Genomic DNA, 27851 nt, shown 5'->3' with positions numbered 1-27851 from the left:
GTCTCAGTGGCGATTCTCCCCCTGAAGCAGCACAGGGAGGGCCGAGGGCCGGGCTTGGCAGCGTCTGAGCAGAAAGCCTCAGCCGGGCTTGGTTTCCTCAGGGTTCGATGTGGATCCTGTCAGCCTTGAAGCAAAACTGCTGTTCAGCGCTAGCATCATCTCAGAGGGGGTGGGGGTCTTAACGCAATTGGTGGGGCAGTGAGGAGGAGAGTGGAGCAAATAATGGATTTTTCAGTTCGCTGGCCAGTCTGAAAAAAAATGAAGAAGAAAAATTTGGACGGGGCAGGGAAAGGAAAAGGTTTTGGATGAAAAATTTCGCTCAGCTGTAGGGGCGTCTTGCACCTCCCTCCTCCTTTCCTTTCTATTGAGGTGTTTGTCATTCACTGGCTCTGCAGCTGCCTTTACCTATCTCTCCGGCTTCCCCTGGGTGGGACACGGAGAATTGGGGATAGTGAAAGATTGGCTTACTCAGGACGTTTGCTGGGCAGAGGAGACTGTGTGTGGTGGTGAGTGTACACACCCCTTGCAAGGAGCTCCTGTGGGCTGGGAGCATTTGGGATGGCAGAGGAATCTGTCTCTTGGAAACTCTCTGGTCAGATAGGGAGGAATCCAATAGCTTCTGCCTATTGAGCAAGGGTACGTCCACTCTCACGTTAATTATTTTGCAGCTGCTGAACGCAGTGGGTGCATCTGGAAAATGCCTGGGTAGCCCGCATGCCATGCAATGTCCCTGGCACATCCAGATGTTTTCAGCTGGAATGGTCTTTTAGCAGAACACCAGAGTTGTCTATGTGGAGATAATGAGGGAATGGAGGCAGGGTCTGTTCTAGGGTCCCGTTATTGTGGGGCAAGTGGGTATTTTGGAGCCTTGGATGTTGCTATTTAAAAAACCAACAACCTTCCAGGAGTTCAGCAGGTAGTAGGATCCCTGGCAAATCTTGGGTTTTGAGTTTAAAAAGGCAAAATTTGATTACTGTGCCAGTACTATGTCATTGCCACTTCCACTGCCTAACATGGGATAACTTGGCACATATTTGGCGCTTTGGAACAATAATTTGGAGCCCCTGAAAATCGTTTGTGTGTGTGTGTGTGTGTGTGTGTGAAAGAGAGAGAGAGAGTGTCCCCTTAGCCCCCGTAGCGCCAGGTCTGGATGGAGGGGTGTGGGGCACCGTGCATGGTCCACTTTCTTAATGAAATGCTTTATCGCATTGAGGCTTTCCAAGAAGTTCCTATTGGTCTTTCAGAGAGTTGTTACCTGTGAATTTATTTTCCAGGCCTTTGATCTGTCTCTAATGTAATTATCCTCTCAGCTTGTGGGTTTTTTTTTAAATTACTGTATGATGCCAGGGCTATTATACTTCTCCTAATGTCTCCCATGTGGCAGACTTGTGCATCCAGAGGGAAAAAACATACAGCAATTCCATTGCACTTTTTTATTAGAGGATCTCAAAGCACTTTGCAAATGTGTAATTAAAGCTCTCAGCACTCTCCAGGTGGTAGATGAGTAGTGTTCCCATTTTAATTGGTGGGGGAACCCAGGCACAGAGGTTGAGTTTCTTGCCTTGCAGAAGCTAAAGTGCCCCTGCTGGCTCTTCTAGTTAAACAGGTTCATAGCCAGGGCAGTGAGTAGGGGAGAGGTCTGAGAAACTCTTGCATGATAAAGAACTGAGCAGCATTGCTTCAGTGATGGGGACACATTCCAGGGTGGATGGTTGTGGAGCTCTGAGGGGGGGAGGGGAATTCCTGTTGGGAGGTAGGGACTGGCAGTTCCTTCCAGTATGCGGCCAGTGGGGCACCGCTAGGTACAGCGAGAAGAGCTGGGAATCAGGTTAGTGAGATGGGGGAAGTTATTCATTCTCCGTCTCATGCACTTACTGGTGCTAGTGGAGCGGGGTTCCAGCTTTCCAGTGTGGTGACTTCTCCTTGGACCTGGCCTTCCATTGCTTGGCTCTGGGGATGCATATACAGGTAAGCTGTGCAAGATCACAGATGAGCATCAGAGCCTTCTACTGTTGCTCACTGGCAGTGTTACTTGTTAGCCATAGGGGCCCGTGCTCCGGCGTGATAATACCCTATTTGCGAGCTCAGACCCTCATTCTGTGATGGCTCAGTTACAGGTCATCAGCAAGGACTGAACTCTGGTCCTTTGGCAGGAAAATCATGCTGGCACTTGAGCTAAAAGAGTAACTCCATTAGCTGGTAGCTGTAGCAGGCTCTGACCATATGGTGTGGATCGGTGGCCAGAGGAAGACATGGCTTACTTACCATGGCACACTTGAACATGCTGTTGGGCGTGCTCAAAAATAATCTTCTGGGCAGGTGATGAGCAATAACCCTGATGTTCCCTCTTCTTCCCGCCCCCAAATTTCAAATGTCTCCCGCTGCTCCCTGGGCTGCGTTCTCCACATGCTCAGTGAGTGCGTTCAGGTACAGAGTACATGGGCTTCCAGCATAGTGTCCTTAACTCGTGTGTGTTTTCAAGTGCTCCTGCTTTCCCTCCTTGGATAATAATTGAGAGCATTTGCCTTGAAACAGAGAGAAGAAACCAATCCATTCCTCAGTCCATCTCTGCCTTTGCGGGTAAGCGCATGTACCTTCGGTGCACAGGCCTGGAGCTTCTATCAGGCTAAGGTGTGAAATTTACAGGGAGACCCAGATCACTCTTCTGTAGGAAATCCTGGATTGTTACTGGTGCTATGGTGGCAGCAGCAGCCCTGAATAGCTGCAGTGCTAGAAATTGCAATTAATCTCTACGCTATAAAATCGGCCTCGCTTCCTGAGAGCCCAGATCCCATAATCCTGCCTTAACAAGGACGATGCAAGCGCTGCTTTTTAGTGAAAAGCTTTATCCCATTCAGACTTTCTTCCAGGAAGTTTCTGTTGGTCTTTCAGAGAGTTGTTACTTGTATGTTTATTTCCCAGGCTTTTGATCGATCTCTAATGTGATTATCATCTCAGCTTGTTCAATTGTGTGAGATTTTATTTTCAGTATGATCCTAATGTCTCCCATATGGCAAACTTGTGCATTCAGATGGAAAAATCTTATTGCACTTCCAGAGCACCTTTTTATTAGAGGATCTCAAAGCATTTCATCAGATGAATGCAGTGGAAAATACAGTAGGAAGATGATATATACCAGGGTAGGCTACCTATGGCACTGATTTTTCAGTGGCACTCACGCTGCCCGGGTCCTGGCCACCAGTCTGGGCGGCTTTGCATTTTTATTTAATTTTAAATGAAGCTGCTTAAACATTTGAAAAACCTTATTTACTTTACATATAACAATAGTTTAGTTATATATTATAGACTTCTAGAAAGAGGTCTTCTCAAAATGTTAAAATGTATTACTGGCATGCGAAACCTTAAATCAGAGTGAATAAATGAAGACTCGGCACACCACTTCTGAAAGGTTGCCGACCCCTGATATATACAGAGAACATGAAAAGATGGGGGTTGCCATGCTAACTCTAATGAGACTAATTGATTAAGTTGGGCTGTGGGCTTTAATAAATTTGTTACTGTATTTTCCACTGCATGTATCTGATGAACTGGGCTTTAGCCCACGAAAGCTTATGCTAAAATAAATTTGTTGGTCTCTAAGGTGCCACAAGTACTCCTCATTCCTTTTGCTGATACAGACTAACACGGCTACCACTCTGAAACCTGTCTCAAAGCACTGTGTAAATCTGTAATTAAATCTCTCAGTGCTCTCCAGCTGGCAGATGAATGGGGTTCCTATTTTAATGGGTGGGAAAACTGAGGCACGGTGGTTGAGTTGCTGGCCCAAGGCTGCAGTGAGGCAGTGGCAGAGCCAGGAATAGACCCAGCGAGCCCTGCTCATTTGTCCGTTTCAAGCATTAGATGTTGCCGCCCGGAGAGAAGGAACCCAGGTTCTAATCACTTGATTGCTACAACTTTCATTTTTGTATAGAATTCTCTGACAGCAGGGTGGAGTTCTATTATTTTTTAATTAAAGTTAAATTAAAGACGGGGAACCCTTTGGAATCTAAAGGACCTTCATTTCTTGTCTAGATTAGAACAATAGCAATATGGGTTGAATTTTAAGCCTTACTGGTAGTGCCCATTTACGAGTGTGACATTGCTGATGACTGGCAGCAGTGTTCATTCTTTGTTTCTTTCTCCAGTGTATTCACTGCAATGCACTGTCTCTTCCTTGCTCCTTCTGGTAGGTTGCAGCTACCCGGAGCTGAATTGCTGACTGAACAATGCTTGCTTTCAGTGAGTAGGAAAAACTCTAGAGGGACTTTTGGGTTAAATTTATCTCCATATGTAGGGCTCAGTTCTGCAAATCCTTATTCAAGTGGGCCCTGATTCAGCAAGACACTGAAGTTTAAAATGTAAGCTCCTGCTTAAATTCCGTTGATTGTGATGAATGCTTAAGTGCTGGTTTGAATGAGAGCCAGGGATAATTGCGCTGATTGGCTACACAAGGAAATCTCATGTACATGAGTAAGAGTTTCCGTAGATTTTTAATTTGTTGACCAGTCCCTGTTTTACCCCAGCCCAGACAACTAAAACTGTATCTCTGAATCATTTGTGTGCTCTTCTCTTTAAAGTTCCAGTGACGGTACTGAAGTTAAGAAGCATTCCCCTGCAGTGCCTGCAACCCAGACTTTGCAGGGCCGTGCTGGTGTAAGAGAACTCCAGTGTGGACCTAGAAATTATTTTGGTTTTCACACTCTTTAGGGTGATATTAACAGATCTCTTGAAATGTTTTTAAACCATCCTAGAGTGATCAGGGAAAAGATAAATAAAAAGGATTAATGATCTAATACAGGGGTGGGCAAACTACGGCCCGGGGGCCGCATCTGGCCCTCAAGACATTTTAATCTGGCCCTCGAGCTCTCACTGGGGAGCAGGGACAGGGGCTTATACCACTCAGTGTGGCTCCCGGAAGCAGTGGCATGTCCCCCCTGCGGCTCCCATGCATAGGGGCAGCCTGGGGGCTCTGCACTCTGTCCTCACCCCAAGTGCTGCCCCCGCAGCTCCCATTGGCTGGGAACCATGGCCAATGGAAGCTACAGGGGTGGCGCCTGCGGACAGGGCAGTGCGCAGAGCCGCCTGGCCACGCCTCCATGTAGGAGCTGGAGGGGGGACATGCTGCTGCTTCTGGAAGCTGCTTGAGGTAAACACCGCCCAGGAGACTGCATCCTTGACCCCTTCCCATGCCCCAACCCCCTGCCCCAGCCCTATTCCTTCTCCCGCCCTCTGACCCCTCCGGTCCCAGCCTGGAGCACCCTCCTGCACCCCAACCCCTAATTTTGCAATTTCCATACCCTCGGGCCAAAAGGTTTGCCCACCCTGATCTAATAGCTACCATAGTAGACTCTGAAGCAGGACTCTTGTTTGTGTTCCTTGCTTTGCTGCAGAGTTTATTACTACTTATTTTCATAGTGTGTAGGAGGAGCCCTGTTATAGATCAGGACCCCATTATCCTGGGTGCTGTACAAACACGAAGCAAAAAGATAGCCCCTTCTTTCTCCAAGGATCTTACAGTCTAGTCGCTGTGTCACCTCAGGCAAGACCCCTGACCTTCCTACAAGTCAGTTTCCCCATCTGTAAATACAGAGAACTACTCCAGAAGGGGGTTGAGGCTTGTCTGTAAATTGTCTCCCTGCTGCTGGTCTGCAGCACCCTCTAGCCTGCCTGTGGTTCTGGTTTCCGTCTGCATGTGGTTGGTGGCGTGGGAGTGATGATCTGCGTCGTCTGATGCTCCACATGGCATCCTCCTGGGCGGTCTGTGTCATGCTGAGCTGCAGTCTGAGCTGTTGAAAATTCAAATAAAGAGTCCAGTAAATATTGTTTGACTCAAGTAGACTTTGTTATTGCTTTGATGTCGCCTGTTCAAAGCCTCCTGGGTGAGAAACCCACCAGTACAGGCTGAGCTGTGCTGCTGTGGCGCTTCCGCTGGCTTATTGTCATTGGCACATGGGCCTGCTGCATCTGTAAACATTAACCCACGAATGGCAGATGCTGACCCCCTCTTGCTTGCTAGGAAGCTTGCTCCCAACGGGGCATGGATTCTGGGGGTGCAGAGCCCCAGCAGCAAGGGATCTCTCTTTAGAGATGGTTTTTGTCCCCTCTTTTAATAAGTCATTGATCTCTGAAGGTGAAGTGTTTCTGTGCTGCCGTTTATCCCCTTGGCTCGTTGGCGTTGGATCACTCATGAGGTGGTTGGGACGGGGAGGCGCTAGTGCTGCAGTTTGTAGGCTCACGCGTAAGGGCTGACTTTGGAAAAGATCCTGGACGCGTTTTTGTGGGTCTCGTGGAGGATGTGCATAGCTACACATAGAAACCTGGGGAAAATGAGAGGACAACTTTGGCTCTTCCCATCATTCTAGTAACTTCTGCCTGCTCCTTGCAGGTGTGCAGACTCTCTGGGAGCCCGGCTTTCATGAATGGGTACATCGGAGGATGGTGAACAACCGGAAGTGATACCTTGAGAGGGCCACATACAGCTGTGTGTAACATCTGGTCATGTCCAGTGTCCTAGGGCCACTTCCCCTCGCCTGTGCATTATCCGCGGTAACTCTCAGAGCAGGGGTGAAGGGAGCTCTTTGACATGCCCCTTCCACTGAGAGAGGGTGGGAGAGCGAGGCAGTCGCACAGCAGGTCAATGGCAGAGCAGGGATAGAACCTATATCTCCTTACTCCCCGTCCAGTGCCCTCTCCACTGCCCAGTCAAGTCTCGACCACCTGGCAGCAATGCTGATCCCTACAAGTGGGAGAGACGCTGTGCTGGGCAGGGCAGCTAATGCTCATGGTGGAAGAACAGAGTTAGTCACAGGCAGGGTGACCAGACAGCAAGTGTGAAAAATCGGGACAGGGGGTGGGGGGTAATAGGAGCCTCTATAAGAAACCTCAAGAGGTCATCTAAATCCCTAAATCTCCCCCCTGACCTTTGTGTCAAGACCCAGAAAAAAGCCCTCAAGGAAGGTCCACCACACCCCCTAGTTAACCATTTTTCAGTTTAACCCCACCCTACTAGTGAAAGTTTTTCCTATTCCCAACCTAAACCTTCCCCCTTCAGACTTGAGACCATTTTGTTGTTCTGTCATCTTCCTCTCTTCTAGAGAACAGTCCCATCCCATCTGGAACCCCCCCCCCTTAGGTGAAAGCAGCTAGCAATCCCTCCCCCTTCTTCTTCTCTCTTCTCAAGATCCCAGTTCCCCAGTCCCCCCTCCTCATCATCATCCCTCATCCAGCCCCCTAATCATTTTTTTTGCCTTGTCCTTCTCTCTCTCTCTTCCAATTTATCCACATCCTTCTTGTAGTGTGGGGCCCAAAACTGGACACAGTTATATAGGAGCCTATATAAGAAAAAGACCCCAAAATCGGGACTGTCCCTATAAAATTGGGACATCTGGTCACCCTAGTCACAGGGCAGCCCTCTGTGACTCATACCCCTCTCTGCTTATGTACCAGAACGGAGCTGCGAGAGAGCCCTCCATGCAGAAGCTGCTGCTGGAAACACATTTGCTTGGGGCCCCTGCTATCAGCTGATCCAGGTCTTAGTCCTCCCCTGCCTGTGTGATGGCATGTGATATTAACCACATGCACTAATCTGCTGAGCTCAGGGAGCCGGCTGCCCAGTGCCGCCCAGCTCCTGGAAAGCCAGCAGTGCTGAGTACGCCAGTGGGAGCAAAGACCAAATTCTGCGTCTGAGCCAGTCAACAGATGGCAGGAATTAGGAGTGAGACGGTGACAGTTTCTTTGGGTTGGAAATCCCTGCGGTAGCAGCTGCTGAGGCTGCTGGGTAAGGGTGAGTGAAGCCAGTCCAACTGCGGGAAGAGCGTGGTGGGGACTGCACTTGGGGTGGACGGCCAGAGAAATTCCACACCTTCGCCCCACCAGCCCACACCGAGCTAACACCCATCAGTGCTGCATGGAGGCTCCTGCCCTGCCCTCAATGTGGCAGCCTTCCCAAGCTCTCACAGTGGGGTGGAGCCGATCGCGTTGGTCTCAGGCGCCTGGCACTCTGCTGTGCTGTCTGGTCCTGCACAGTAAAGCCAGCACTGTGCTGCCTAGGCAGTGACCTGCTGTGACGAAGTGGGAATGTTCTTGATGTGTTCTTTGAATACTGAGTGGGGAGTATTGACCTGGGAAGGTTGCAGGGGAGTTTGGCTGGGACTGTCTGCTTTGGGGAAGGGAGGATATCTGAGCGTGTAACATGAGAACCCAGGAGCGGGGTTGGAGGCCAGGTAACACCTCTGACCAGGAAAATGGACAAAGGACACAAAGGCTGGGGGAGGAGCTGAGGGGAGGCTGAGTGAGACGGCTGGAGGGAGTTTCAGTTTGGAGCTGGCTGGGAAAAGGAGAAGGGTGCCCCGATGGGGCGTGGGCTTCCCAATGGGGCTGTGGCCTCTGTGGGGCCCCCAGGTGGACCTAACTAAAAGGGGTCCTGTTGTCTGTACCGGCAAGCCCTGTTTTGGACTGTGTTCCTGTCGTCTAAATAAACCTCTGTTTTACTGGCTGGCTGAGAGTCACGGTGAATCGCAGGAAGCCGGGGGTGCAGGGCCTTGTCTCCCCCACACTCCGTGACACCTGCGTGTGCTCCCTCCCTCTGGGCTGGATCGAGGTGCTGCCAAGCTGCACAGGAGTCCACAACCCTCAGACCAGTCTGGTTGCCCTCGGTGCCCTGTACAAGGTGGGAACCGGCTGGGCCTGTGGGATCTCCCATGGTGATCGCAGCCTGATGATTCTGCATGCTAGGTCCCCCATGCCGTATGCAGCAGTCAGGTGAAGTGTGTGTGTGGGGCGGGGGCGGGGGGCAGGGGACAGCCCTGGGCACAGGAACAGGCATAGCGGGAGAGAGGTGTTGGAGGGCCAGTGGGAAGTGCATATGCCAGCAAATGAAGCTAGTGGGAATGGCTGCACTGACTGCTGGGGATGGCCCGGGTAGCCCGTGTGCAGTAGGAAGCGCTAGCCTCCAGGCCGCCGAACTGTGCTCGTGTTCCATCTCTGCAGACCCCTGGAGCAGGTTCTGGTGGTTGTGAGCGGTGACAAGGAGTCAGACCCCCTGGGTTCTGTTCCCACTGTGCCACTGACCCGATGGGCGGGACGCTCGCCTGCCTCCCAGGGAGGCTGTGGTGCTCCAAGGGGTGTGGCCCTGGGGCGGAAGGGAAGGAGGAGGAGAGCGCGTGGCAACCTGGCAGCAGACGTGCTTTGTGCATGGAATGGGTGCAGCATGGATAGCAGCGATTTCTGCCCCTGGAGCTCCACCCCGCTGGCGGGTGGGGAGCGCTCTAGCAGCGAGAGGGGAGTCTCTGCTGAGATGGCCATTGAGGGGCCGGCTGGGGGGGGTCTTTGATATGGGTGCTCGTCCATTTCCGGTGGGAGTGAGACCACTCGTGCTGACCAGTCCTCAGTCTGGGCAAGGCGGGCTCCAGATCAGTGCTGGACTCGTGTAGGTGTCAGGGAGGTGGGAGACTTTGAATAATGCTCCACTTCCACACCAGAATCCTGTCTCCTGCCCTGTGTCCGCCCCCCCCCCCCCGCCCCACCTCGCTCAGAGTTGGTGGTGGTTCTAACCCTGGCAGCTCTGGGCCAGGGAGGGTCGGGAGGGAATCCCTCTGCCTGCTAGACTCCCATTTCGCTTCCTGCCTGCCTCTCTCTCACTGTCTGTGCTCCTGTGCTTACAGGGATTAACGGTGATTCCGTATCCCCTGATTTCTGCAGGAGCCACCCTCAGGGCTCCCCCTTCTGCAGGAACTTGTGGTTCTCAGAAATGTAGGAGAACTTTTCAGCAAGAGACGCGCAGGCTGTTTTTTCTCTTAACCCTTCGGGTGCTGGCCTTTCCTACGGAGGCAGCCGAACAGAGAGCTAGGAGGCCATGGTATGGGCTATGGGTTACTTCCAGTTGTATTGCAGATGTGCCTGGAGGCCCCAGTCAGGGTAGCATCCCATTGCTCTAGGCGCTGGACTCGGGAAACGGAAGACGGCCCTGTCCCAAAGAGCCGGGAAGGTGGCAGGGTTGGAGGGGCTGGCGGCGGTGCATTGGGCACACAGGCACCCATTGGGAGCAGATTTACTGAGCTGTTGCCTGCTGTGTTAGCAGCGGGGCTCTGCATTCAGTGGGGTTGCAAGCAGGTGGCCCTTCACTCACTGCCAAGCTGTCGTCCTCTTTCTTAGAGCCCTTTTCCCCCGTCCAGGATTCTTGGTGTCTCTGGCCAGCAGCATGAGGCTGCGTTCCCCTCCTCCTGCCCTGCAGCGAGCCAGGGACAGCCAGGTGTGCTGGCTCCAGCTCACCGAACTGCCCTTCCGCTGGGATTCCCAGAGAGGCCTCGGAAATACACAGGGGAGCACCTCGTGGGCTTCAAACCTGCGGCTCTTGCGGTTCCAGATGTTCCCAGTTTCTCCTGCTCAGAGTTGTGTAACAATTGAGTCAACTTGAATCTTTTCCCGCTGGAGAGAGGAGTAGTGGGGCCCTCCCTCCGTCTGCCGCACTTAACCCCTTGCTGGTGGGACGTTAGATTTTGGCAAGATGGGTATATAGGGCAGCAGGGGAGAGCAGTGCCACCTGTCCAGATTTTCCCAGGATCGTCCCCTTTTTTGTCCCGGGAAATCTGTAAGGGTTCTCAGTGCAGGGCTGGGGTGCGTGTGCTCCGAGGCTGGCTGGGGAAGGAGACCGCATCGAGCTTTCCCTAAGAAAACATACCTGGTTTTCGTTAAGCCGCCCAGAGGGAGCCTTGCCTCACTGAACGCAGCCGCTGGCTGCCTGGTGCTTATACAGCACATGTGAGAGGGGATTTGGAGTGACCAATCAGGCTGGAATGGATAGAAGATAACAGGAGAAGGTGCCCTCTGCTCTGTGGGTGGGTTGTGTCTGAAATCAGCAATGGTACCAAGTGAAGGGTGGGAAACGGGGACTTTCTACTCTGGTGGCTGGGATTTGTCCGGTGCGCAAGATGAATGCACTGCTCTTAATGAAAGCAAGAGTCACTGCAGTGCAATAATTCCTAGGCTGGTAACGCCTAGCCGGTAGATATTCAGTATTCTCTTACTTCATGTAGTGCTCCGTAGCCCTGAGGATGGTCTTTGCAGCCTGCCTCTCTGTCTGTGTCTATCTAAAATACAGGCTCTGGCTCCTTCGCTCTGCAGCCCATCAAAGGCTGCGTCAGGCCAGGGGAGAATTCCCACGGGGCAGGGGCAGAGTAGGGTGGCCATAGGCAAGCTCCGCTGTCAGTGGTGTGCTAGGAGTAGGGCCGTAAGGGTCTGGGATTCCAGGTTTGTGCTGCATCTCCAAGAGGCACCCACAGAAATCACTTCATCCGGCAATGAAATGTGGCCATTTCTGGAGTGGGATGTCGCAGCTGCTCAACAGCACTCAGCTCTGCACCACAGCTCAGGAGAGGAACTGAGGAAAAAAGGCTGAACTGCGGGAGGCAGGTACATACGAACATGAGAACGGCTATGCTGGGTCAGACCAAAGGTCCATCTAGTTCCACAGGCTGACTGTGTGTTGTGGGAAGAAATACGTCCTTTTGTTTGTTTTAAACCTGTTGCCTATTAATTTCATTTGGTGACACCTCCACCCCAGTCATGATTTTATAGACCTCTATCATATCCCCTTGTCTCTTTTCCAAGCTGAAAAGTCCCAGTCTTATTAATTTCTCCTTGTATGGCAGCCGTTCCATACCCCTAATAATTTTAGTTGCCCTTTTCTGAACCTTTTCCAATTCCAATACATATTTTTTGAGATGGGACGACCACATCTGCATGCAGAATTCCAGATGTGGGCTGCCATGGATTTCTGTGAAGGCAATATGATATTTTCTATCTTATTATCTAGCCCTCTCTTAATGATGCCTAACATTCTCTTAGCTTTTTTGACTGCTGCTGAATATTGAGTGGATGTTTTCAGAGAACTATCCACAATGACTCCAAGATCTCTTTCTTGAGTGGTAACAGCTAATTTAGACTCCATCATTTTTTATGTATAGTTGGGATTGTTTTCCAACGTGCATCACTTTGCATTTCTCAACATTGAATTTCATCTGCCGTTTTGTTACCGAGTTTTGTGAGATCCCTTTGTAGCTCTTCACAGTCTGCCTGGGAGTTGACTATCTTGAGCAATTTTGTATCATCTGCAAATTTTGCCACCTCACTGTTTACCCCTTTTTCCAGATCATTTATGAATATATTGAACAGGACTGGGCTCAATTCTACCCAGTCCCTAGAACAGCTGCTCTGCTAGCAGAGCAGGCCAAGGAAACATACAGCTGGTCCCCGGTATATGTCAGGGTTGTGTTCTTGAAAAGGGCAATGGATGTATACCAGGGACCCACCAGTTCAGTTCTGTACAGTACTCCTCTGAGAGTGCCCTGTCCCTGCTCCTCCCTCTCCTATAGGCACGGGGACTAGGGGTCCGGGGGATGCTGCAGCACCCTCAGGTTTTACACGGGGCTGCTGGCCCCACGCCCAGGCTTCCACTGCCCAGCCCGGGGCTTGGGTCCCGGCCACCAGCCCTGCTCTTTGGCTGCTGGCCCCATGCCTGGGGCCCTGTGCCCGGGACTCTGTTCCCTGGCCCTGCACCTGGGGCTCGGGTCCTGGCTGCTGGCCCCGCTTCCCAGCTGCCGCGCCCAGGGCTCTGCTCTTGTGGCGCTGGCCCCGCTCCCTGGCACCATGTCTGGGGCCCCGCACCCAGCCCCCCACTCCTAGGGCTCTGCTCCTGGGGTCCTGGCCACTGGCCCCCCACGGCCAGGGGTCTGCCCCTGGCCCTGCTCGCGGGGTTCTGGCTGCGTGTCCTGGGCTCCACTCCGGGCCCCGTGCCCACCCCCAGCCTTTGCCTCCTTACCTCTGTCGGGTCCCCCCCGTACTGGAGACACAGCACTGCTCCCAGCCCCAGCTAGGGGTGGGGGATAGGGGTAATGGAGCTAGCTTTCAGCACCCCCATCAAAGGGTTCCAGTGCCACTGCCCTCTCCCCCCTGCACTTCCTAAATGCTGCTGAACAGCTGATTGCGGCAGGCAGGAGGCACTGGGGGTGGAGGAGGGAGTTGATTGACGGCCCTGCAGGCCACTGGAAGACAAAAGTACACGCTATACAATAGGGAAACATATTTCAATTCACCTCAGTCCCGATCCGCGTATCCGTCGTTTGCAACCTTCAGGACAGTACTGTTCCCCTATTGATGAGCGACAAATATGTGAAACCACGGATAAGGGGAAGACGTATACCAGAGACCCCCAGTCGTACTCCACCCAGCCAAGGGCAGTATTCTAGACGTCTCATCGTGTGCTCTCCTCCCGCTGCGGCTGGTGGATGGAGTTATTCCTTGCTTCCTATACGTTGTGATGAAACGAGCTAATGCTCAGAAAAGATATAGGAGGGAATGATCTCATTGTTTTATGGCAGCATTCAGGACATCGATTGGTCCATTAATAACCCTTCCCATGGCCCGCTCTCCCAATAAACCACTTGACTATTGATAAAATGCTTGCTAGTAGGTTGAAGAGTGCAAAAGTCCTTTAGGCTACAATTAGGCATCTAAAACAAACACAGTTCCAGCTAATTAATCTCTGATAAACACGCCAGCTCTAGAAGGCACAAAACCTGTGCGTGGACTGAGGCTCTCTTGTGGTGATGCCTGGATGTTGTGATGCTACTAGAGCAGTTCAAGAATTTTTCTTTCTTTTTTCTCTTTTACAGAAAATGTGGTTTCTGTAAAATTTAAATTTTCCATTGGGGGAATATCTATCTATCTATCTATCTATCTATCTATCTATCTATCTATCTATCTATCTATCTATCTATCATCAAAACTTTTGGTTTCAGAATGAAACTTTTTGGGTCAATTAATGTCAAATTAACCAATGTCAGCCTGGGCTGCCATGGTACCGTGTCCCCCCAGTTCTCCCAGGTGCCTGGTTTCCTGTCTGGACTGTGGTGCACCATGGGCTCCCCCATGGATGAGCCATGGAGGCACATCGTGGGAGTCCCATGAGCACAGTGCATTGTGCCAGGTGTAATCTGGCTGGGTTCTCATCCAGGTTCTGCCACTGCCTCTGTGGGTGATCTTACGCATATGACTTGTGCCTCCATTTCCTTCCCCGCAGGGTGTTGGGTGTAGTGCAGGGGTCGGCAACCTTTCAGAAGCGGTGTGCCGAGTCTTCATTTATTCATTCTAATTTAAGGTTTTGCGTGCCAGTAATACATTTTAATGTTTTTTAGAAGGTCTCTCTCTGTAAGTCTATTATATAACTAAACTATTGTTGTATTGTAAAATAAACAAGGTTTTCAAAATGTTTAAGAAGCTTCTTTTAAAATTAAATTAAAATGTTGATCTTATGCCGCCGGCCCACTCCGGCCGCTGCTGGTCTGGGGTTTTGTTCACCTGGGCTAGCAGCGGGCTGAGTGGGGCCTGTGGCCAGGACCTCGGCTGGCAAAGGTCCGGCAGCCAGGACCCCAGACTGGCAGCAGGCTATGCGGGGCCAGCAGCCGGGATCCCAGACTGGCAGTGGGCTGAGTGGCTCAGCCCACTGCTGCTCAGGGGTTCCATCCGCCGGCTCCTGCCAGCCGGGATCCTGGCTGCCAGACTCTCTCAGCCCGCTGCCAGTCTGGGGTCCTGCCCCTACCCACATACAGTGGGTACCTACCTTCTCCCTGGTTCTGGCCATTCTCTTCCTCTCTCTGCACTGAGCTGAGGGTGGGAGTGCACTGAGCACAAGACTGGAGGTGAAGGGTCTGGCCAGGAACTAGAATGAGGGAGGGGGCTCAGGGTTGGGGCAGGAGGTTTGGGTGTGGGGTACTTATCTGGGCAGCTCCCATCTGGGGCGAGGGGTGCAGGTGGGAATGTGGTGGGGGGGTGCAAGAGCTCCCATTTGGTGCCCAGGGTGGGGATGTGGGGGGTGCATGGGGGGTCGGGGAGCTGGGTATGTGAGGGGGGTGCAAGAGTCAGGGCAGAGGGCTGGGGGCATGTGAGGGGGGTGCAGGTGTCAGGGCAGGGGGGCGCTGGGTATGTGTGCGGGTGCCAGAGTCAGGGCTGGGGTTGTGGAGGGGGGGTGAAGGAGTCAAGCAGAGGGATGAGTGTGTGTGAGGGTGGGGTACAGGGCTCAGGGCACAGGCCTGGGGGGGGTGCGGGGCTGTGGGGCTCAGGGCAGAGGGCTGGGTGTGTGTGTGTGTGTGGGGGGGTCAGGGCAGAGCCCCCCCCCTCCTGTGGCCCCCCAGCCAGCTCACCCACTCGGGGCCCCGTGGCGCACTGCACGAGCGCAATTAGCGCCCCCCGGCAAGGGAGTCCCCTCTGGCTGTGTCTGGAGGAGCCGCTCCAGGCGGCGCATGACCCCGCGGTATGCGAGCTCCTCGCCCCAGGGCTCTCTGCCCACCACTGATTCCTGCTCGCCCACACCTGCTACACGCTGAGTTCCACCGGGCCGCGGGGCTCTCCGCTCCTCCCAACTCTCAAACAGCAGGTACCGATCCATGGCCGCAGCCGGGGGCCTCCTCCCCGGGACGCTCAGCAGCCGGCGCTGCTGCCGCTGCCAGCTTCTCCCGCCTCCACCGCCCCCGTGTACTGCCGCCGGGGGTCGGGACCAGGTCCCGCCACAAACCCGCTCCCCCGGCGGGCCGCCAATCTGCCATGGCCAGCTATACCAAGGCGGCCCAGGTGAGCGGGCCCCTCTGCGCCCCCGGGCAGGGCTCCTCGCCGGGTGAGGGGACGCGGGAGCCCCCGGGCAGGCCGCTGAGGCGGCTCCTCTCTCGGGGGGCACGGGCTCTGCTCCTCACTGGCTATGTGTCCTCGGGACTCCGGCAGGCAACAGCGTACCGTTAAAAATTGGCTCGCATGCCGTCTTTGGTACGCGTGCCATAGGTTGCCGACCCCTGATGTAGTGTCTGTACGTGCTCTGAAGATACAGAAAGCCAGGGAGTTTAAGTGCTAAGTAGAAAGGCCCCGGAGAGGTTCAGTAGCCCTAGTGGGAAATTCTAGTCCTTCATTCAAAACAGCAGGATCCAGCCTTTTCCTAACCTCCTCTTGTGCTCCTGCTACCCGGCCTTCCATGGGATTGTCCTCCAGGTTGTGCTTTCCCCACAGGGCGGTGGCCCCAGCAGCGTGTGGGCAAAACAGCGCCAGGATCATGTGAGAGCAGCCGTGCCAGGAAGTTAAAAGCCCATTATGCTGGCTTGGGGGAGCATTTAGCCTCATTAAGGAATCCTGTGATCCATGGCTTTAAATCACAAGGCTTTGTGTTGGCAACGACTTCAGTCTAACTGATCTCAGAGCTTCACTCGGTCATACTGGGGTTCTCTCCAGTCTCGGAGAATGACCGTGCGTGGTACCTTTTGTAGTGACTGTGCCAGCTGGAGGCATTTAGGAGGTGCTGTTAAGCCTCAAATGGCCCCCCACCACCCTGTAATGTTAAGGCTGTGCCTTGGAGGTTTGTGTTGTGCTGATATGCGTGGATGCCGAAGCAGACGTGAGATCGCTAGCTGTGCAAGGCCCACTATGCCAGAGGAATGTGGCGATCTTGTGGCAGACTCCACTTGGCGTCGTCGTGCCGGGTTGTGAAGTAGCTGGGTAACATCGAGGTGCTCCGTTCCAATGTGACATGGTTTTCTGAGCGAGATGTGATTGGTCTCTGGAGTCCCGTGAGCAAGGATGGTAGGATCGTCAGAAGAAACAGCCGGAAGTGAGGTGTATAAAGGGCATGCCCCTGCTGGGGAATCCAGTTTCATTGTATCTTTGGCTTGCTGAATTATCTTCTTGGGAGTTTTCTGCAGGTGTTGGCGTATCTGGCTGGTTGGAGCCAAAGTCTTTGTAGGAATGGGTGGTACTGTGGGGAAATAGTCTATGCCTGCCTTGTTGCTGGCTTGCCTCAGGTTGGTATTGCTTATAGATTCATAGATTCTAGGACTGGAAGGGACCTCGGGAGGTCATCGAGTCCAGTCCCCTGCCCTCATGGCAGGACCAAATACTGTCTAGACCGTCCCTGATAGACATTTATCTAACCTACTCTTAAATATCTCCAGAGATGGAGATTCCACAACCTCCCTAGGCAATTTATTCTTAGTGGACTTTGGCTCTCCGTCAACAGTTCTTGTGTATGTGCGCGCACGCCCGTGCGTTTGTGCATCCATCTGTCCCCTGTGCTTTCTGCATGATTACGTTTTGTTTCCCTCACTCCTCCCTTTGTATGCTGCTCCTGGAGGCACCTGTACGTTTAAGGAGAGGGCAGAAGCTGGGTTTCAGATGGGAGGTGGAGCCAGTCCCCTGTCCTCCAGTGCTGAGCGAGCCAGGGAGCCGTGGCAACCCCCCTCCCAGAGGCGGCTGGAATCCCCTCGGCAATGGAGAGATGTTTCTGTGCTCTCCTGGGTCCTCGCAGAATGAGACTGGTCCCCGAGTTGTTCCGAGTGGCCCTGACCTGCTCGGCAGAGGGTGAGGGCACGTGGGGCAAGGCCAGCATCTCGGAGCAGGACCAGACATTTGTCAGCTTAGTGTGTCCATCAAAATAGCCCCCAAACCAGGCTCAAAATGCCAAACTGTTGTTTGTCCAGAGTCACCAGGGGCAGGGGAAACGCCTCTGGTGCAGGATGATGTGCAAGATCTCCCAGCAAACGCTCTTGTCAGTGGGGTCTGGGTACAGGCGCTCAGGATGTACAAGGGAGTAGAATAGATCCCCATGCCCCGGGGGCTGCTTACTCCGGATGCACTTACCAGCTGCTAATGACAGATTCAAGACCCTTTCTGGGTGGGATGTATTGAGTCCAACTGGTTCACCTGCCCCCCAGCCCCAATTTCCCTTCTGATCCCCTTTAGGATGAAATGTAACATTCAGGCCTTGACCACCTGTGACATTAAGGATCCAATGGCATGTTTCATGAGTGATGGGGGGCTTGCCCCAGGGTCCTGGCCAAATCCCTGCTTGCTCCCTCTTAGCTTCCCCTTGCAGTTTCAAGTGGATTTGGGTTTCTTCTTCACTTACTGCCCTAAACTCCCATGTCATGTACCTGAGAGCGGCTGCAATTCCCGGCAGAGGTGGCTGCGTTTCCCTGTTGGGGTGTCATAAATCATGTCACTGAGTGGGGTAGAATGATGTTGATACTGGCACGATCTTCATAACTCCACGGTGGCTCCACCAGTGTCTCCACCCTCTCAGATTCCTCTCATTTGATGTGTTCATTGCATTGACGTACCTGAGGTTTACAAAGGGGTGTGTGTGTACGAGAGAGAACTAGTTGTGCTGTTTTCAGCTGGCATACACTTCTTGGATGTGTTGAAGCTTCCAAGCCACACTTTTCAGGACACGTTTCATTTACACCGCAGTGCCAATCCCTGCTAAGTAAATTGTCCGGTGGCTGTTTGAGCATGCTGACGTTGCCATGTGAAAATGCGTTGATCACATAGTTAAATAGGCCAGACAAACTGCTCTTCAGTCTGTTTATGGAGCACGTGCACCAACTGATTGACCAATAAATGGAGCCTCGCTATTTGAGCTTTGCATTGCTTGGGATGAAAGCTACCGCATGCACGCTAAGCGATGCTCTACAGCGGCCATCTGAGACGCAAGTCCAGAGCTGCTACGTAGCACCAGAGCATGGAGCTGGAGCTGCTGGATCACAGACCTCACCCTCAGGGCAAGGTTGGGGGTGGTCCATCATTGAGGAGTCTTTGTTTCCCTCAGTGGCCAAGCACGGTGAGGAGCCAGCTGTACCCCCAGCCTATTGGAGAGGAGCAGCACAGAGCAGGCTCTACTTCACTGGACAATTTTACATCTGAATTCACGAGCCACAAATTGGGATCTATATCTCCTACCTAAGGTCATGTTGGGAGGGTCCAGATTCTAGTTAGGGCCTGTCTCTCAGATGAATATCTGTGAACCGCTTTGGGGTGCTTACATGGCATAAAGACGTTTGAAATATTGTCATCCGTAGTTATAGAAGGCATCACCGGGTGGCGCTGTTACAGTCTTCCAAGTTCTTTCTTGAGATATGTCTACACTACCCGCCGGTTCGGAGGGCAGCGATCGATCCAGCAGGGGGTCAATTTATCGCGTCTAGTCTAAACGTGATAAATCGATCCCCGAGCGCTCTCCCATCGACTCCTGTACTCCAGCTTGGCGAGAGGGAGCGGCACAGTAAGTGGATCTAAGTACGTCGACTTCAGCTGCATTATTCACATAGCTGAAGTTGCGTAACTTAGATCGATTCCTCCCCCCAGTGTAGACCAGGCCTTAGCATGTGAGCAAATGTTCATCCCTGTGAAGACATGCTTTGTTTAGTTTTTATTGTATACATTTCTGCATAGAAAGAGCTGTGTCAGCTGCAGGAGAGTTTGCATTTTGTTTTAGGATGTAACTAGAGTAAATTCTTGGGGCAGAGCTGCTTCCTAGGAACACGGCATTGGTGCTAGGCTGTGATTCCCGGTAGAGCGGATTGCCCTGCATGCTGTTTGACCATCTCCTTCCAGGGCTGTTGGATGGGTGTAAATAAGACAAGCTATACTTAGAATAAGTCCAGATTCCACACTACTGATTTCTTTTCCACCAGGAAGCTGACTAGCAGGTAGGTGACTGTGGCCTTGTATTGCTCAGCACAGGGAACAGACCCTGGTGTCAGAAGGGCCAACAGTAGGAAACGGGATAACCCAGAGAATCTTTGGCTCAGGATTGTGTGCCCTACAAGCTGCAGTATCATGGCTTTCAGGGTCGAGCGAAGTGGTGTGTTGTCTTAATTTTAACCAGTCTCTGCTGAGCAGCCGCAAACCACTGGATTCTCCTGTTCCGACCTGGCTGATAACTTGCTACAGACTAAGCTGGTCAGGAAGCAAGGCCATGCAAACAGCTGCATTTGCTAATTAACAGCCTCCTAATGCATATTATTGTTATCTTTTATTGTTTACAACAAAGATTCCCCTGTATTTACGAGGACACTTTTATAGAATTGCTTATATTAACTAAAAAAAAAAGAGCCAATCCAGAGCCCTCCTGTGATTTTGTTTCTTGATTTATGGGTATAATGACTTCATTGCTAGTAAAGACACGGTCCCAATGTTGTCTAGTAAAATGGAAATAAACGAGGCTCCAGAAACAGTAACTTTATTTTCCTTTTAAACCATTTTCACCAATTAGGGCTTAAGAATTTGTTTGCCTTGCTGGGGTGACTACAAAGTCTGGCCCCTCTCTCCCGGGAGCTGCGTTATTGAAAACACAGATCTCTGATTGCCTTTTCCCTTGCAGGATCTGCAAGGGGGAGGCTGCATTCACAGTGCTGTCCACAGTCACTGCCGATTTCCTGGAAGACGGGAAATTGACCATCTGTTGTGCAAAGCCTAAAATCTCCCTAAACAATGTGAAATTCAAACTTTCTGCCAGTGCTGAGCTTTGTGCAAACAGGGCTTGGAATCCAGGGGCCAGACCCTCAGCTGATGTAAATTGGTGTAGTTCCGTTGGCTTCACAAACCTGAAGACCTTGCCCGGTGCTGGGGGAAAATCAGAATGTGGGCTTGGTCTGACGGAGGGAAGGGAATGTGATGGTTGTCTGGCAGGCAAGCATGGGACACCTTCCAGATCTGAGGAGTGTTGCAGTTGTCTTAGTGTGCCGGTCCCCTGGGCAAGGCCTGAGCGATTCCTTTTTCCACGCTCTGCAGGAATGCTAAGTGCAGGGGTATAAAACTGGTGAAACTGCATCTACGCAGCAAAATGAACTCAGATGAACAAAACCGTTTGGATAGGAAAAATTCCGGAATGTGTGCTTTTTGTATCATCTCTTTTTATTTCTTTTGCCAGACAACCTAAAGCACTTCAGGGCAAGAAAGATACAGCTGTTCTATTTATAGCTGGCACCACAGCTGAGCAACGTAGTTCACACCGCAGCTTAGCGATTCATAAACATAGAGTGCTATGCAATGTTTATGCAGAAATATTTCAGAACTGGGGAGGAAGGAAGGGCATTACATTTGAGACTGGGAATCACAGCCTCCGCTCCAGCTGTTGACATACCCAAAGAGTATGGCAGTGTAAAGTATTTTTGTGCGGGTGGAAACAATATGGTAGAGACCTTGCAGATTCTCGGAGAGTTCAGGATGTTCTAGACGTGTTCAGAAGCTTGTGTCCCATGCTGAGGTGTGTGTGTGTGTGTGTGTGTGTGTGTGTTTAGATTTGTCATCTGTGTACAAAGCCCAGGCTGTGGGATGAGAGGCGATCTAGTCTGGACCTCAAGGTTGAATGTCTGTAGAAATGATCCACCTTTCCGTTGATTTGTTTCGGGTTGTCCTTGTAGATAAGAAGCGAGCTTACCAAGTCTGAGATAACTAGCTCAAGTTTCCAGGTGTCAGCTGGGGGATTTGTGTTGGCACCACATTTCGGTTTTATGTATATTATTCTTTTCCTATTGGTGCAGATGTGGTTTTTTTGTAACATCAGTTTCACCCGCTCACGGAGCAACTGTTCCTGCTCCCTAGCATGCTAAAGCTGTGGTGGAAATGATGGTGGGGCTGTTCGATTATGTTGATTTTATTGAAACTTGCTTGAAAAGAACTCCCCTTCTTCATTGTTGGAATTTTCCATAGCACCAAGTCTAACAAACTGAAAAGTGAGTGGAAATTTTTCTTTAGGTGTGTGCTGTAACCTTTCGACTCTCTCGTATGGTTGATCATAAACACATTTCACTGGGTCAGTTTTGGTTCTGACCTATAAAATCTGCACCCACACCCACACCCTTTTTTTTTAAATTTTTTATTTTTTTTGCTTTGAGCAAACAAATTTTTCCCCCCAAGGGAAAAACCAAAATTATGCAGGTCTCTGGTCTCCTCCCAACCCCTGTGGGGATCTTATGTGGCCTCTGTCACTTTGGTATTTGCACGCTGCACTCCTTACTGTGTGTGATTGTTTCCAACAATCCGGTGAAGTAGGACAGGCTTGTTATCCCGGTTTTACAGATCCATCACACCAATTAAGAGAGGTCTCTTCAAAAGAGCTGATGGGTGCTGAACTCTTCTGAAAACCTGTCCCCAACTGCAGGCTCCATCAAGGTTTCACAAGGAGCGTCTGGCTGGGCTGTGAACCCAACCCAGTTCAAAGCCTCAGCCACAGGCCCTCCTTCCTGAGGCCACCGTAGGCCCCTCCTTGGGGCGAACAGCCTGTGTGTAATGCCGGTCCCTGATCTCTCCTTCCATCCCTGATCCTCCCACAGGATCCAGGAGCTTGCTGTTTGGGAACCAAATGAGCCTATTTTGCATGTCCAATTCCAGGAACCCGCCCTGCAGGTAATTCCGATACGCAGCAGCCTCCAACTAGAAGAAGAGTCCAACTGGAAATGTGTTACCGAAGAGCCAGCATATTTCCTTCGTAGTCAGACCAAGTATAAAGGGTGGGGTTAACATCTGGAGACTAAGGCCCAGATCCTCAAAGGTATTTAAGTGTCCAACTCCAATGGGAGTTAGGTACCCGAAAACCCATGGGGAAGGTTGGATGTTGCGTGTGGCTTTCTCCTTGGCAAAGTGGCAAACCTGCCGGAGTTCTAAACTCTCTGTGTCTCCTTGGCTGCCCTTTTGCAGCTGGCACCGATGAGCTCCAAATCAATCCGTATCTGTGTCGAGCCCGCACCCGGAATGCTGGGCACGGCCTTGCTGATGACTCAGTGCCAAAGAGACCAGGAGGAGAGGTTCGAAGGGAGGGCAGCCAAACTCTCCGGAGGACTTGAGGCTAGCTCTGATCAGGAAGGGTAAAGGAATGTAAAGAAAGGAGCGATGGGGAAGACAACATCAGTGGGAGAGTGACTGGTTCCCACACAGCTCGGCTGTAGTTTGTCACATCTCACCCACAGCCCCCTCTGCTGTCCCAGTCCCCTGCTCTTCGGTACAGCTCTGAATCCTGTCCTGAGCTCCCCCCGCAGCTCTGCCGATGCCCCGCAATCTTGACCTGCCACATCCCTGCTAGTTCAGTCCTGCCCCCTCCCTTCCATGCAGCTCTGCTCCTGTGCGTCAATTCAGCTGTGCAGTATCAACTCCAGGTCAGACGGATCCTGCCTGTTCCATCCCATTGTGTCCTGTTACAAATGAACCCCCCCTCTGTTGGGGGAGGCCCGCACTCTTGTACCTTGCCACTAGCTTTGTTGTTCCCTTGGAGATGAATGTGTCACTATGTCTATTCTCCGTCACTGGCCATTTTAAAATCCAGATTGGAGGTCTGGCTGAAAGCTCTGCTCTAGGAATTATTTTGGGGCTGTTCTCTGGCCTGTGTCATACAGGAGGTGGGACAGATGATCACCATGGTCCCTGCTGGCCTTGGAATCCATGACTATTAAAAGCATTTTTGAATGTTTAACAATAGCTGTTGAAGCTTGTACTTGTGAAATCGCCTCCCCCGCAGATCCCGGACTCAAACTTGAGGGGCTGAAACTAAAAACTCCTTCTGGAGTGTCTCTGAACTCTTTAAATATTGAACCAAGTCTCTCCTCTCTTTTCCATCGTTGAATGTTTCTATTTTTTCTCCACTTAAGCTGTGGGAGAGAGAAATTCATTCAAACTTCATGCTTTAATTCCCACCCCCCCTTCTCCCCTGCAGCAGCTGTACAAATATAGTTCTTAAGCAGCTGAACAAACATCAGAAATAAAATAAAATAAAATCCCCCCCCGCCTCAAAAAAACCCAAAAACGTCTCTGCTAGCTCAGCCTGGATTCTGTAATGTTACATAGAATCAGAGAAGATTAGGGTTGGAAGAGACCTCAGGAGGTCATCTAGTCCAACCCCCTGCTCAAAGCAGGACCAACGCCCACTAAATCAATATCCCCACTAAAACTACATCACCCAGCCTGCCTGCCAGCTCCTTTCATCCGGGGCTGGGCGAGGGGAGCTCCTCTTAGACATTGCAGACTCCACCCCTCCCTCCCCCAACCAAACATCTCTTGAGCCAGGTGAGCCGGTGCAGCAGGCTTGGTGGCTGTTGGCACTCTGCATAGGCAGCCCCTAAAAAGCATGTCTCCTCCCAGATTGCGGGGAGGGGAGATCCTTTTCTCAGGTAGCTACTCTGCAAGGAAGTCCACGGTAGGGAGATGCATCCTACAGGGACGGGGTAGACACTGCTGTACAGCCACGCCAGCAGCAGGAGGGCAGGTGCCGTTGTGCCTTCTGCCAGGGATAAATGACTGTGGTTCTGCTTCCGGAGTTCCACCTGCATCGTTATGCCAGGGCCTGGGCCTGGCTAAGAAACAGACTGTGAGGTCCTGTAACAACATCCAGGACTTAGCCCCTCAGCTGCCTGGGACAAAGCACTTGCTGTGGGGCAGAACGCCACCCGTCACGCTGCCGTTAGAGCAGTGCTGAGTATATCTGGTTAGAATGCAGCTGCTGTCCTGAAAGCGTTGAGAAGTTGGTTGCCCCTTTTGGTATTCACACCAACTGCTACTAGCTTTCTTCTTCTCTGCCTCGATCACAGGTTTGGGCTTCCCACCTAGGATGTACCTTTCTACTTCCTCAGGAACACCCTCTAAGAACTGCTCCATTTGTATGAGGGGAGAGAGATCTCCCAGAGCCTTAACATCTGCTCCTGATATCCAGGCATCCCAATTTTTTACAATGTGGTAGGCGTGTCAGGAAAATGCCACGTCTGGTTTCCACCTTAGGGCTCTGAACTGCCGACGGGCATGCTCGGGGATTAGCCCCATCCTAATTCTGGCCTTTTGTTTAAAAAGTTCATACTTGTTCATGTGTTCTTTAGGCATTTCAGCTGCCACCTCTGCTAAGGGTCCACTGAGTGGTGGCCTCAGCTCCACCGTATACTGGTCTGGAGGGAGGTTATACCCAAGGCAGGATCTTTCAAAATTTTCTAAGAAGGCCTCTGTATCATCGCCTACCTTGTCTGTGGGGAATTTCTTGGAATGGGGTGCGGTAGCTGGAGAAGGACTGTTAGGGCTACCTGATTGATCCAGCTTAGCCTTTTCCACCTCCAAGCGCTTCACCTCTCTCCTCGCCTCCACTTCCGCCTCCCTGCGCTTCATCTCTAGGAAGAAATTCCTTTCTTCCGCAGTTCGAACTTGGCCTGGGTTAAGGGCATCCCTCCATCCTGGCATCTGGATCCCGGATTGGGGACGGCTGACCCTTCCCTCCTGGGAAATCTCCTGTCCCCCATCCCCTCTCTGCATTTCTGTCACGGAGCTGGATGTCTGGGCTAGATCTGTCTTTTCCGTGGCGTGCTGCTTTGGGAAGACTGGTTGCTCTAGGGTTTCGGTGCCCAACCGCAGCCTCATGCACAGGGCTGCCCTGCTCTAGCCTAGCTATTTCATTGCCATGAAGCTAGAAAAAAAATAAACTGCTTGTTGGACTCCCTGGCTTGGCAGGCTGAACCCTTTGCCTACCTGTTCCCCATCAGGCAGCAAAGAAAAGAAAAGAAAGAAAAAAAAAACCCCTCCCTGGCTTTGCAGGCTGCCAAAAGGAAAAATGTGTCCTTTTAAAATCCTGAGGTCTGTGCTTCTGGTTCAAAATGATCCCACCGCTGCCACCATGTCAAGGCTGAGTCCCCACTCTGGCACTTTGAGTGCAGAAGGTGGAGGCCCACAAGGATTCTAAAAATTAATACTGGCCACTTCAGGCTTGTATTCAATTCCCAAGGTCCCAGCTTTTCTCTGACCTTGGATGGGTAGATGCTGCCATCACCCAAGTGCAAAAACCCCTTTGAGAACCCTGGAAGGAGCACTTGGGAATTCCTTCCTGTGGGGTTCTATCAAGCCCTTTTACCTCCCCCTCCCCGAAGAGCTGAGAAAGAAAACAAAAGAAAACAGCTGTTGCCACCAGCTAATTAAACAACATGCACAAACCTCTTGGGGACACACAAATCCAATTCTGTTCTTAAAAAAGGTACATTTTATTAAAAACAAAAGGAAAGAAAATACATCTGGAGTGTAGGCCTTTTGCTAGGTTTTAAAAAAATAATTACAAGGATTAAGCATCAAGGTAGCTTCTTGAGGTCCAGCTTAAAGGTTACAAACAAAACAAAAGCACCTGGGGTTAGCACAGAAGGATCCACAAGCCATAAAGAAAGAAGAGACACAAACCTAACTGCATCTTCCTAGACATTTCCTGATCTACTTACATATCTGGGGTTCCAAATGAGTAGTTTCTAGGTAGGATCTGATGATTTTCATACCTAGCCCAAGTGTTTACAGCCTAGCTCCAGCTCTGTCTCTGCTCTCCGGGAGAACAACGGACAGGCAGACAAAGGGGAAGTTTTTCCCCAATTTTAAAAAGTTCTGGCCTTCCCATTGGCTCTTTTGGTCAGGTGCCCACTCCCTCCCGTTTATCTATGGACTTTTTAACCCTTTACCGGTAAAGCAAGTAGAGAACAGCTACTAACCGGGATTTTATAGCCAGCTGGCTGAGTGTCCATAAAAGGGAGCTATCCCCCCATCCTTTATTTATCACAGGTGGTTACCCATGGGGGTTGGAGACTCCCAGCCTATCTGCTGTATGTATAGTGTGTGTGCTTTGGATCAAGGCAAAGGTCAACCAGCCCTCTAGGCAGGGCCTCTCTGATCTTCAGTGCAAGAGATGCAGTGTCTGCCCACGGGATGCTGCGCACCATGTGTTACTTAGCCTGTTTTTAAGGGGAACGTTCCCTAAACAAGTCTCTCCTGACACCACAGACGTTTCGGTAGCATTAACACAACCTGTATGTCAGGTGCAGTCTGGAATTTGTACTTATTTCTGTCTAAAAATACCTGCCTTGTCATTTAGTTCTAAGAACCGCTTCCGCAGCAAACAGAAGGGCTTTTTCCCTTGGAAAGGCAAATCTATTTTAGTCAAGTGATGATCTGAAATTAACCAGAATTAATGCAGAGTAAAACATGACAACGTTAACCTGCCTTTACGCTTGTGTTGCATTCTCTGGAGAATGCCTACACATTTTTCTTGCTAATGCATGTTTTTGCATTTCCTTTTCCGCTTCTCCTCTAGAAATGCATGAAAGCAAAGGCTTTAGAGCAGTGGTTCGCAACCACGGGTATGCACACAGGTCTTCCGGGGCTACATCAGCTCATCTAGAGATTTGCCTCGTTTTACAACAGGCTACGTAAAAAGCACTAGTGAAGTCGGTACAAACTAAAATGTCATACAGACGATGACTTGTTTGTACTGCTCTATATACTATACACTGAAATGTGTGTACAAATTTTTAAGTCTGATTTTGTAGGCAAGTGGTTTTTAAGTGAGGTGAAACTTGGGGGTACGCGAGACAAATCAGACTCCTGAAAGGAGTACAGTCATCTGGAAAGGTTGAGAGCCCCTGGTTTAGAAGCTACAGTAATGTGTGATGGAATGAGTTAAAAATCTCTTGAGAGCGCCTCCATGCACTTCTTAACATTGCAACCTCCTCTAGAGACAGCGAGGACCCCAGTTTTGCACTTGCAATGCCTGAACTGGAAATGCACAAGTAGGAGATTTCTCTCTTCACAGCCACTTTGAACTCATGCCTTACAGCATGCCGGAGACAGTGCAGTCTGCACTCCCATGCGCTGGCTTGTGTGTGTATGTGTGAGCACTGGTGACCTCTGCTGGAGCAGAAAAGATGAGTGGTGGTCCTAAGAGAGCTGCTCCTTTCTGCCTGCCAAGCGAGCATGGCTGGTGCTGGGTAGAGATGGGGGCATTGATGAGGGCTGAGCTGGATTTCCGACTGTAAATCCATTATGCTAAGCTGATTTATTTTCTTCTAGCTCGTCTAGCTGTACCAGTGTAGCCAATAAAGATGCCAGGCCGCATTCTGCTTGCAGCAGCAGCACCTGTACCCTGACCCCAATTCCCACTGAGGCTGGGTGCTTGCGGAGGGTTAGTAACCGGAGCAACATTAACATCAAGGAGAACTACACTTGGGGAGGCTAGAGTGCCTCAGTTTCCCTCAGTGGGCAGC

General features: G+C 51.3%; 1 protein-coding gene across 7 annotated transcripts in view; it reads left to right on the top strand.

Annotated features, from left to right (window-relative positions):
• The window catches only part of ST3GAL4 (ST3 beta-galactoside alpha-2,3-sialyltransferase 4), a 157899-nt gene that overhangs the window by 56075 nt on the left and 73973 nt on the right, over window positions 1-27851 (top strand). For 2 of the 7 annotated variants that reach the window (XM_039496152.1, XM_039496149.1), the window contains exon 1: window positions 7631-7783. The exons of the other annotated variants lie outside the window; for them this stretch is intronic. The gene's annotated coding sequence lies outside the window, so the exon portion shown is untranslated. Of the gene's footprint in view, window positions 1-7630; window positions 7784-27851 lie in introns of those variants that run through there. 7 annotated transcript variants of the gene reach the window in all.

Source organism: Mauremys reevesii, linkage group 12 (assembly GCF_016161935.1).
Source record: "Mauremys reevesii isolate NIE-2019 linkage group 12, ASM1616193v1, whole genome shotgun sequence".
NCBI classification, from domain to species: domain Eukaryota; kingdom Metazoa; phylum Chordata; order Testudines; family Geoemydidae; genus Mauremys; species Mauremys reevesii.
Note: the sequence above shows the minus strand (reverse complement) of the source record. Positions and strands in the feature narration are given on the sequence as shown.